Source organism: Lathyrus oleraceus, chromosome 3 (assembly GCF_024323335.1).
Source record: "Lathyrus oleraceus cultivar Zhongwan6 chromosome 3, CAAS_Psat_ZW6_1.0, whole genome shotgun sequence".
Classification (NCBI taxonomy): domain Eukaryota; kingdom Viridiplantae; phylum Streptophyta; class Magnoliopsida; order Fabales; family Fabaceae; genus Lathyrus; species Lathyrus oleraceus.
The window spans coordinates 96,865,302-96,877,639 of record NC_066581.1 but is presented as its reverse complement, the minus strand read 5'-3'; the positions used below and the strand labels follow the sequence as shown (position 1 = coordinate 96,877,639).

Below are 12,338 nucleotides of genomic sequence, written 5' to 3'. Positions count from 1 at the left end.
CTTGAGATATCTTCAAGTTAATAACCATTATCATTGATATGGAAGTTTATTGCCACCAACTTCAACAATTATTGGTGTTGTCGTCATTAAAATGCAAAACAGTTGTTAACTAGATTATCAACTTCATACCTACAAGCATATAGATCCATAAATTATGGATATGTTTACAAAATAGAGGATTTGTACGAAAAGGAGATTTACCTTAAAAGATAAAAAATATATTTCTTTGAGGGTCTGGGATATGTCGATGGGATTGTCCCCTCTGATGTGGTGGCAAGGAGATAAGGGAAGTGGTATATAGATACAAGATTGATGGTGGTTGTCAGCGCGAAAGAGTCTAACAGATCATTTTTAGTAAGTAGCATTATGAGGTCCCCATTTTTCCTGAATATCCTTTTAATGTTTCAATTTCTAACTAGTCTATTATTGGCCTGTAGACAAAATGAAATGTTACAAAATGATGCAACAAATGAAAAGGACTCATCGGGTCACACCTCTTATGAGGGGGTGATACCAATGCTAAGACTACTAGGGAAGTTCAGACTGCGGTCTTCCTCTTGTTCACTACTGATGTCTTTTCTCCTTATGGTCTTAGTTACAACTTCAATATCTTTCTTGGAAGATGATTTTTCTCTACGAGGAGAGCATTTTTTTGTTTGGAAAATATTCTCAGCTTCTACCCCCTCTCTTATCATTTGGGCTTCCTTCCGGGTCACCATATCCCGGAAGTACTTAGCAAGCCTCCCTTTCTTAATCATCTCTTATATTACATCCTTCATATGAATGCACTCATTTGTGATATGCCTTTGACTCTTGCGGAGACACCAATATTTAGACTTGTCTGGCCTAGATGATTTTATGACCAAGTAGGGATTCTTGATCCCGACTTCCTTGAACTCGGTGTTTTCCAACTATTTCTATATTTTCTCCCTCAAATACTTTAGGGAGTGTGTAGGAACTGAACTTGGATCAGGGTCCGCGATCCCAGTCTTCTCGAACACGGTCATTATCTCTTTATAGTGCCTGATCGTGTTTGAAGTTCCATGCTCTTCGACCTATCTCTCACTCTTTTTCTAGGAGTTCCTCATCATAATTGATACATGCATGAGCCCTATTCAACAAATTACTCATATTTCATGCTCCCTCGAGCCTAATATTTTCCTTGAACATGCAATATGATCTTAACCCCTTTATTAAACATCCAACATTTCTACTCATCATCTATGCCCCCACTACTACTGCCAGTTTTGTGAAGCGGTCAATGTACTAACAAATAGTTTTATTTTTCCCTAAAAACCATGTTTATGGATTTCCACTTTTGGTAGGTAATATGGGCTATGAAGGTGTCACATTGGACCTTCCACGAAGCATTGCTCCCATTTGGTAGGGTTTTTGAACTACATCTTTTTAGTACCAGTCAAGACTAGTGCAAAGAGCTTCGACTTCACCTCTCATCAGATGTGGTTGCAATCTAGCATCTGGTCTACATGCTCAACATGATCATATGGATCTCCTGTTGCATCATAGCTTCGTAGATTTGGAGGTTTCTCAAAAGACCTCGGTATAATCGAGGATGCGGATGGGCAATAAGTTCTTCTTTTACTCTAAAGCTAGAGTGTCTGCATTATATCTTTCCCTTTTTGGGGATGACGTTTTAGTGAATGATAAAGGTGGCGAACCCTATGAGGAGTATGATTGCCACTTCGTCCTTGGAACCGGTCGCGAGCTGGTGACTTCACGACGTCTCTCCATGGCATAAGAGTGCCAGCGGAAATCGACTTTGGCACGACGACCTGATCTCCCTAGGAGGTTGCCTCCAATATAATATTGTCTCTTGATTGAGGATTCTAAAGGTTATCTTCAATCCTGAGAATCCATCCTTCCATTAATTGTGAATTCTGCTAGTGCACCAGATTATAGACGTTGTTAAGCAAGTTTGTGACTCCATGTTCTCAAAGATTCTCCCGCAATAGCCTAAGGATTGGGGGAATTTCTTGTCCAATAATAACAGGTATAAGAGGAGGTTGATGTGATAGTTCATCTTAGTAAGACTATTGTATGGATCTAAAGAATGGAAGAGTTTGGAACGTTCCTTGTTCGACTCTTGGAGGAACAAAATCTTGTTGTGTAGGTTTATATTGAGATGCTACTAGAACATGATCGTCTTCTGTCGGATGACAATGAGGAGGAAGAGGCGGAGCTCGAATAGCTTTAGTGTCTACAATAACTTATCGTTGAATGCGGGACGAGTGACTTTGAATGTCACCATGCTTGATGAATCTGACTATAGATGTATTGGAGGAGGAGATTGAAACTTAAAGGAAGAAGATCTCGTTGAAACTTCATGAAAAAAAGATCTGGATATTTGGTGGAGAGACTGTGTTTTTTTTTGTAAAATTAGCAGAAATTAGAAGTCGATTCCCACATACGACACCACAGTTCAGTTAGAAATTAGAAATGAATTGAGAGGTAGCGAAGTTATATCTTGATGCAATGGAAAAGATGATGATTTGCAACACCAATTGAGTAAAACAAATCAAAAGTAATGTGTGAGCGAAAATGGATTTGAATACCTGAAATGAGGCACTTTATCCTTATATACTAAGAGAGGTTGAAACCGCTCGCGTATGATGTTATGTGTTGTAGTTGAAACTGACGGGGATTGTGCGTCAGATGGCAAAATTTCCCGCTTCTGATTAGAACAAAGGTCTACTTGCCCCGTGTACCTTTCAACTCGAAGTTCGATTTTGAACATCTTTCTATTGATTTTGCAAACGACACAAAACAAATATTATATTCTTTAATTTAAAAAAAAATTGAAATGTTGTATATTATAGGTGATAGTTTTGAGAAGTCAATATAATTTAAATTCCTTTTCAGTCGTGCGATATAATGCACACTTCATTTTTCGGATTTAAAAAATAGGCATAATTAGTCATCAAGTCCCTTAACTTAATTTAATGTTCTACTTTGGTCCCTTAACTAAAAAATATTACAAGTTAGTCATTTAACTTCACTTATGTTTCCTATTTGATCTCTTCTATCAATTTCTGATAAAAAAAAATTAAGTTTTGATGATGTGGCGTGATAGAAGGTCATCGGTACAAATCTGAGTCATAAAAAATTAATATATTGTTTAAACTACGAGAATTTTAAATTCGGGAAATTTCCATAGTTTAAACCGTGTATAAATTTTTAATTACATATACCGACTCAGATTTGTACTATGTCACCAGAACTTAATGTTTTTGTTTTGTTAGAAATTGATGAAAATGACCAAATAGAATAACAAAAATGAAATTAATGGATTAACTTATAATATTTTTTAATTAAAAAATTAAAATATAGCATTAAATTAAATTTAAAAACTAAAATATGTATTAAACCTAAAAAGAAATTAAAAAGATGGATTATGTACTTAAAAATCAAACTCATACATAATTCTCATTGTTGGAGCAGCCTTCTCCTATTTTCCATGCCCACCTTCCATTTAAAGACACATGTAATGACAGTCTTATTCTCTATGCCGTCTTAATTTCGATGATCGAGTTTCACAAAATTGTACGGGAGGAACATATTTTTCTTTTCATCTCTTATCTTATAAATACTAAATATTTTGTTCCTTTAAATATTTTATATATTTTTTTTAGCATTCTATTTTTAAGATACTAAGACAACATTACCATTTCCAAATTAATAAATAGATAATAACTAAATATAAAAAGTGTGGGGTCAGTAAGAGTGCAAATAGCATTGTTGGTCATTGGGATCGGTCATCGAAGGGACGAGGGTTCCCTACATAACATGTTGCATAACCACTTATGTACTACTACAAGTCTTGTCTGCTTTTTTGTCACCGTTTGCACATGTTGATATTTCCTGGTTTGGTGCTTCTAGTTCCACACCCACAAGCTTGGAGTTAAAACAGTGGATTGGAAACACGTGTTTGATTTTAACCGTGATCTCGGGGAGCCAGACATGGTGCTAAGGTGCATGCATGTTTTTTTTACTCAAAGGTGCATGAATGTTGAAAACATGATTTTTACTACCATGTATTATATAATAGAAATATACTATATATTGTCCCTCTCACGAAAATAGTTTTCTTTCCTTCATCGCATAGAAAATTTTAAGAGAATTTGTGATAACTATCATATATTTTCAGTGAGAAACAGTAAAAACAATGTCTAAAGAAATTTCCCTTATGAAGTTTTGTCCATCTTGAAAATATTTTTTTTTACAAAATTATTATGTTTGTTGATATAAGGGATTGTCATAAATAATATGTATTGCAAGATGTCATGATATATGTTTGAGACATTCGGTTCGGTTTTTATGAGTTCAAATTATAAGATAAAGATGTGGAGTAAGATGTTACACATATTCAGGATCGGTTCTTTTTCTGTGCAGTAGCACAGTGCCTCATTTTTTGTGGGGCTTCAAATTAACTATTATTAGTGAATATAAAAAAATTAATAAATAAAAATATTTTTGTATCACATATAATAAATAAAATATTAAATGCTGAAAAATAGGATATTTTGAAACCAAACGTTTTTTTTCTCCTTTCTCACACGTTCTCACTTCTCTCCTCTCAAACGTTATTCTCTTCTCTCTTTCTCTGTTAGAGCTGTTTGAAACCAGAAAAGAAATCTTATTTTTCCTTTTCAATCCTCTCTTTTATCAGGTTAATTTATTCAATTAGTTACTTTCCATTTATTTTTATTATGATTATTTGATTTTGAAGGTATAAAAAATAGTAATTTTAGATTTATTTTAAATTTTAGGGTGAAATCCTATTTTAGTTCCTGTATCAATATTGATTTTAGATTTTAGATTTTAGATTTTATGGTGGAAATGAGGGTAACTTGTGTTCTTTATAAAATTATAATATATAAATAAATAAAATTTTAGGGTGTAATGGGATACTAGTATACTATATATACTACTTAGTAGTATCAAAATTCAAAACAAGAATATTGTTGGTGTTGGTGACGATTTTTATACCTACTTTTTCTCATAAGACCAAATTGCAATTTGGAATCTTTCAAAGCAAAATTAGTATGTATTAGTATTGATATTTTTTATGATTAATGTATAATTTATTTAATTAAATGTAATTTATTTTCTTATTATTAATTTATAATTTTCTTTTAATTTATAATTATTAATTTTTTATGATACTATATTAGAGAAGAACACAACATAATAAAATATAATTGAATATTAATTAAAGTCTTTTCTCCATGATTTAATTATTAATAATTTTTGATGATTAATTTATAATTTCTTTTATTTTATGTAATTGATTTTTTTTGTTATTGATGTAGGAACACAATTTCACAACAGGATAATTAGTAGATCATCGACGGACACAAAAGACATTGTGAGAAATTTCAGATTTTTCTTATTATGCCTCCTAAGAATAGAAAATTTGAATGTGGAAATGATAAACGTAAGAAAAAGAAAAAAATTGAAGAGTTAATTCAATCTCAAGTAGGAGCTCTTGATAAATTTTTAATCAAAGAACCACAAGTTTCAAATGAAAGTCGTTATGTTGATAATATTGATAGTTTGCCTATTGAAAATGATAATCTTGATAGTGTGCCTATTGAAAATGACAATCTTGATAGTGTGCCCATTGAAAATGATAATCTTGATAGTGTGCCCATTGAAAATGATAATCTTAATAGTGTGCCCATTGAAAATGATAATCTTGATAGTGTGCCAATTGTTGATGAAGTTAATAATGATGAGGATGTCGATGATGATGATGATGATGTTGATTATGATATATTTGATCCAAGAAATTGGGCGAAGGAGAATGGCGATCCAAAATGCAGCGGAAATTAAAATTTTCTCCTTTAGTGATCCTTACAAATGGGCATGATCAGTGATAGAATAGTTACCTCTTGTGACGATTGAAACCTTTGATGCAGATCTACGGAGCGATCACGAACGTTGAACGATGACAACGCCTCTACTCATTCCACACGAACGGATTCCTTCAATCTCAGTGCTAGCTGCTCCGAATGAAGGCTTTGAGAGAGAGAGAGAGAGAGAGAGAGAGAGAGAGAGAGAGAGAGAGAGAGAAAGAGAGAGAGAGAAAACAAAAATGCAACCGCATTGAATGCTTCTGCACAAGGGTTTTATTTATAGAACCACTTGTGTGGGCTTCAAGCTAAAAAGCCCACTTAAGTGTAAGTGACCCATATTTTATAATATGCCCAAAATCACTTAAGCGTGTGGTACCTGACCATATTTCGTATTTTACTTAAGTACATCGTACCTTACGATGTTCTACAATTCATCTAAGTGCACTATATCTTATGGTGTTCCTTAGTTACTCTATCTCTCATCAATCCGTCCTTTGTGTGTGACCCTGTAGGTTTTCGCGGCATTGGCAATTATATTAAATCACGTATTTAACATAATAAACAATGAATGATATCTAGCAACACATCACTGCTACCCAAGACACGAAAATGTCATGTGATCTGACAAATCCTTCTGTGATAATACTTATGCGTATAATTACCCTTTTGCCCTTATGTCTATATTGAACACAAGGCATAGACCGTGTCATCCTTGTCCAGTTCAATATTGGGCCCATAGACATTTATCCTGTTATGCAGGATGGGCAAATTCCATCTAGGTCACTCATGTCCCTCAGCATGCTTCGTGGAGTACCCATCAACTGTCTTTATGGTTATCCAGTTACGGACAATGTTTGATCAGCAATAAAGCACTCGACTCTACATCTAGGGTCCATAGTGGTTTCAAGTCGAAGGGTGGTATACACCATTATCACCATGAGAATAACTTATGACACTTTGCATAAGTTTCTATATAGTATTCTCATAGCGGGTCAATCCAGTATAAATATTACTCTTAACATTCATACCTATGCTTAAGACTTGATAACTCCTTATCCATGATCCATGAGATGTGATCATCAGTCTATATACATAATAGTCTTAATGCTTTAATGTTATCCCACTTCACAATAAAGCTCGACTACAGATACTTTAAGAATATTGTCCTTATGTTTAATGTGATCTCATGATTAAGTCATACTTGATACATTAAACAGATTAGCTATTCTAGGGACTTTATTAAACAAACATAATAAAGAAAAGCTTTTTATTATTAATAAATAATTCGATACAAGTACCAAAAGTATTGGCCTCTAGGGCTTACACCAACATTGGGATCGTCTTCAACCTAAACTGATTGATTTATTAGTTGTGAAAGGTCCTAAAAGAGATAATTCTATTGTGAAGGGCCCTAGAGATAGTTTGAATAGACGTTTTACGGCTAATTTGTATACTAGAGCTTTAGCAAATGGAGAGGTGTGTGATAGAGATTGGCTTGTTTATTCGAAAGAGCTTGATAGAGTATTTTGTTTTTGTTGTAAAGTTTTTAAAAATGGGATTGTTAGGGGACAATTACCAAATGAGGGTTATAGTGATTGGGTACATGTTGGTGAAAGAATTAAAGAGCACGAGTTAGGCATGGAACATGTTAAAAATATGACTACTTGGTATGAGTATCGCAAAAGGCTGCAAAAATTTCAAACTATTGATAAAACAACTCAAAGATTAATTGAGAAAGAAAAGGATCACTGGAAAAATGTTTTAAAAAGAGTTATTTCAATATTGAAATTTCTTGCTAAACATAATTTAGCCTTTCGTGGTTCTAAGGAGAAATTGTACGAAGATAGCAATGGAAACTTTTTGGGTTTGATTGAAATGTTAGCTGAATGTGACCCAATCATCCAAGAACGTGTTAGACGTGTTACAACTCAAAAAGTTCATATTCATTATCTTGGGCATAACATACAGAATGAGTTGATTTCATTGCTTGGTTCTGCGATTAAAATTGAAATCATTAGAAAAATCAAACAGACAAAGTATTTTTCAGTGATACTTGATTGTACTCCTGATGTTAGTCACCAAGAGCAGATGTCTTTGATAATAAGATATGTGGATATTTCTTCAGCTTCTGTTAGTATTGAGGAATCAATTTTAGGATTTTTGAATGTGAATGATACAAGTGGTCATGGGCTTTTTGATGTTTTACAAAATGAATTTAAAGAACTTGGTCTCGACCTATTTGACGTGAGAGGGCAAGGTTATGATAATGGGTCCAATATGAAAGAAAAACACCAAGGTGTGCAAAAGAGATTTTTAGACATAAATCCGAGAGCCTTTTATACTCCTTGTGATTGTCATAATCTTAATTTGGTATTGTGTGATATGGCTAACTCTTGTATTAAAGCTAGGAATTTTTTTGGAGTTGTTCAACGCATTTATACAATTTTTTCCAATTCTACTAAGAGATGACAATTTTTGAAAGATAATGTAAAAGGGTTGACTCCAAAATCATTGTCATCCACTCGTTGGGAGAGTCGTGTAGAAAGTGTCAAAGCTATAAGAACTCATGTGTTAGAATTTACAGAAGCTTTGCTTGAAGTGTCAGAAAATGATCTTGATCCTAAAATACAAAATGAAGCTAAATCCTTAGCAACAAATGAGCTTGGTGATTTTGAGTTTTTGATGGCTATAATTATTTGGTTTGAAATATTATCTGCAATTAATTCTGTTAGCAAGCTTTTACAGGAAAGGGATATGCTTATTGATGTTGCTATGCAAAAAATTAAGGGGTTGATTTCGTATTTTGAGGGATATAGAGAAACAGGTTTTTATAAGGTATTGATTAATGGTAAGGAAATTGCGGTGGAATTGAATATTGCCCCAATATTTCCTCAAAGGCGTATAATTAAAAGAAAAAGGCAATTTGATGAGAATTTGAATATCCCATCAGTCGAGCTATTAGAAGAAGAATCATTCAGGGTTAATTATTTTCTTTACCTTGTTGATCAAGTTGTTGTTTCTCTTAATAAGAGGTTTGAGCAATACCAAGAGTATGAAAGTATTTTTGGTTTCTTGTTTACTTCTCACAAGTTACAATCATTAGATGATGCAACTTTGAAGTCTTGTTGTACTAACTTTGAGCAGGCATTGAAACATAATGAGCAATCTGATATTGATGGGAATGAATTTTTTGCAGAGTTGAAGTTACTAAGAGAAATGTTGCCTGAAGAAACCATAAGACCTACTGATATATTATTATTTTTAAAAGGCTTGGATTGTTTTCCTAATACAGTTATTGCATATAGAATCTTATTGACTATTCTTGTGACAGTTGCTTCTGCAGAAAGAAGTTTTTCAAAATTGAAGTTGTTAAAGACTTACTTGCGGTCTACCATGTCACAAGAAAGGCTTAATGGATTGGCATTAATAGCTATTGAAAATGATATTTTGGAGACAATAAAATATGAAGACTTAGTTGACGATTTTGCTTCAAAAAGTGTTCGTAGGAAGGCTCTTTTTATGTAGTTAGATAATTTAAGTTGTAAGAAATGGTGTTAGTAGTTTAAACGATACCTTTGAACTTTTTGGTACTTCATTTGGTTAATATATAATTTTATCTTTTCTTTGTCATTTTTAATCATTAAAATTATATATATATATATATATATATATATATATATATATATAATATATATATATATATATATATATATATATATATATATATATATATATATATATATATATATGCCCATTTTTAAAATTAGAACAGGGCCTCTGAATTGATTGGGTCGGCCCTGCACATATTGAGGAACATTGTGCCAGCTGCGCATAAGTAAATTTTACGCTTTATTTGTTTTTTTAATTGAGTGATTGATTATGTACTTTTAGAAATAAGGAAAGATTTTTTAAAAGATCAGTTAGCAAGACCAAATAAGATTGATAGAGATTTAGTTTATAATAGATTGCAAATCAAATTAAATCAAATTATTAAGTTGTGCTTTTTATTTTACTTCAGCCAAAAGTTTGAAACCCTAACGCTTTATGCAGTTATCTATTTTACTATTTAAGGATAAATTCTCCATATTAGAAGACTCAAACCTTGAGATATAAAACAAGGCGTGTTTAGTAGGTTGAGTCAATGAGTTATTTTTCGCTTTTTGTTTTGGGAAACTCTATTCATTTAAACCATTTATATATAGAGGAATATAGTTTGATTTTTTAAGATGTAATAGTTTCAGGATTCAAACTATTTGTAATTGTTCAAACATTAGTGTTGTACCTCGGAAAAGAAATGAGAGAACGACTTAGCGAAGCGCAATCGCACGTCGCAATGATGGACTGAACAGAGTTGCCACCGAACTTTATTTATTTCTAAAAAGGAAAGGGGAAATATCGATAAAACCCAAGAAAGAACGACAATCAATATGGTCGTCGCAACCAAATCAGGGTTTGGGAGTCGATTACGCAAGGGGAAGGTATTAGCACCCCTCACGTCCATTGTACTCAACGGGAACCATTAGGTTAGTTGTGCGCGTTAGTGTTAGTTTGAAATGTTCGGCTTTTCAAGTTATTAGGTGGGAAAGAGAGAATAGAAGAGAGAAGAAATGTTTTTTTGGATTTTCAACGAAGGGGACTAAACCTAAGTTTTTTTATTAGTGGGCCTGACAAGATTTATAAATTCTGCTCCTACGTATCTCAATAGAGAACTCAAGGCTTACGTAGTTCTGGGTAGAAAAATGTTTGTTTGTTTGTTGGTCGATTTTAGCGAAAGTTACTTTGTGTTTGTAGCGGGGTTTTCGTTACCTTTAGGTTTATTGACTAAACCAAAAGTCAACATACAATTCGAGTCACCACCACACTTTTATTTGTCCAAAGGAAAAGCTAAAAAGCGAACAAAAGCCAAGTAAGAAGTTTTTCAAATAAAAAACTAATAAAAATGTCAGAGATCTAGGTAAGGGGGTTGGTTATGAAATGGGAAGGTTTTACGCACCCAAAACATCCTTAGTACTCTAAGGGAACCCTTTTTGCAAATATGTGTTGTAGGTTGGTATTTATGAAAAGATTTGTGCAAAAAGATTGGAGGGATGAGAAGAGAATAAATTATATTTACAAGTTTTGTTGTTTGAATGGATGAACCCATTGCCTACGTACCATCACAAAGGAGAATCAAAACCTCGTAGTTTGGGGTAAAAATTTCAAAGATGGGTGAATTGATTTTAACCAAAAGCCTTAAGGTCTTTTGTTATCAAAGGGAGAAAACTCAACCTAAATCAACAATCCATCATATGAGGAAGGCTTCAACATGCTAGTGAGGGGTTAACCCTATAATAAGCATGGAAGGCTTATAATCCAACACTAAGGATGAGGTGAGATTTACATCAACCACTACGATAACTCAAACCTATGACTAATGTTTTGAAAATGTTTTAACAAGTGGCCATTGGAACAACAAAACAACTTGAAATGGGTTATATTTACAAGTTAAATTTATTTACAAAATGAAGTCAAAGTAGGATTAAAGTTTATTTACAATGAGTATTTATGAAAAGAGTTTTGAAAAGTCAAAGGCTTAAGGCCTAGGTTTCTAATTTGAAACAAAGTTAAAGTTTTGAAAATAATTTTTGGCTTGGTTAGAGTGGAGAGAAGAGAGAAGGGCTATTCCTAAAGCATACAAAGATAAGAGGGGAAAGATAACCCTTGGAGTTCCTTTTCTTGGAGTCATAGAGATGACTCAAGATGCTCCTTTCCTTTGGACTTAACACACAAACAAGCAATCAATAAGTTGAATTCAAGCTCCTAGGATCTCTATTTGGCTTGGCTCTTAACTTGGCTACTCATGACAATGGTCCTCTTTTCACAATTTTGAGATGGGATCCTTATCACACAAAAACAAACATCAAAAAAGCTCATAACACAATAAAGGGAATTGACAAAGAATAAGTTTTAAGAGAAGTCCTTTGAGATCAACTTTGAATTTTAGCATTCTAAAGGCATGAGGCCTAGTTGCTCTTCAACAAATTTTGCATTCTAAAGGCATGAGGCCTAGTTGCTCTTGAACTCCTTTAAGAATGGGTAAATCCTAATTCTAAGTCCTTTCTCCTTTTGCATTTGGTTCACATCAAAACAAACACAAACAACACAAAATAACAATATATTTATATACAATAATGAGCTCAAATGAGCAAAAGAAAAATGACATAAACATAAAATATGTGCTCAAGTGAGCAAAGATGAAAATCAATATGAATAATGAGCAAGAAATAAATGGAATTAAAAGTAAATGGCAAGAAATTAAAAGCTCAAATTAAAGTTAGTAGTTAATAAGGTTATGTTAGCTTGTCATAAGACAATGTAGCGCTATGTTAAGCAATCGTAAGTGGACTAATGTAGTAGTCACACCTATCTGAGGCCGGTCAATAAGAATATAGGCAAAGAACACAAGTTAGAGATCATGACTAG

At 33.1% G+C, this 12,338-nt stretch overlaps 1 pseudogene; it reads left to right on the top strand.

The window, feature by feature from the left end:
* Positions 1-5,412: 5,412 nt before the first annotated feature.
* Positions 5,413-9,401, top strand: LOC127129877 (uncharacterized; annotated as a pseudogene).
* Positions 9,402-12,338: the final 2,937 nt, after the last annotated feature.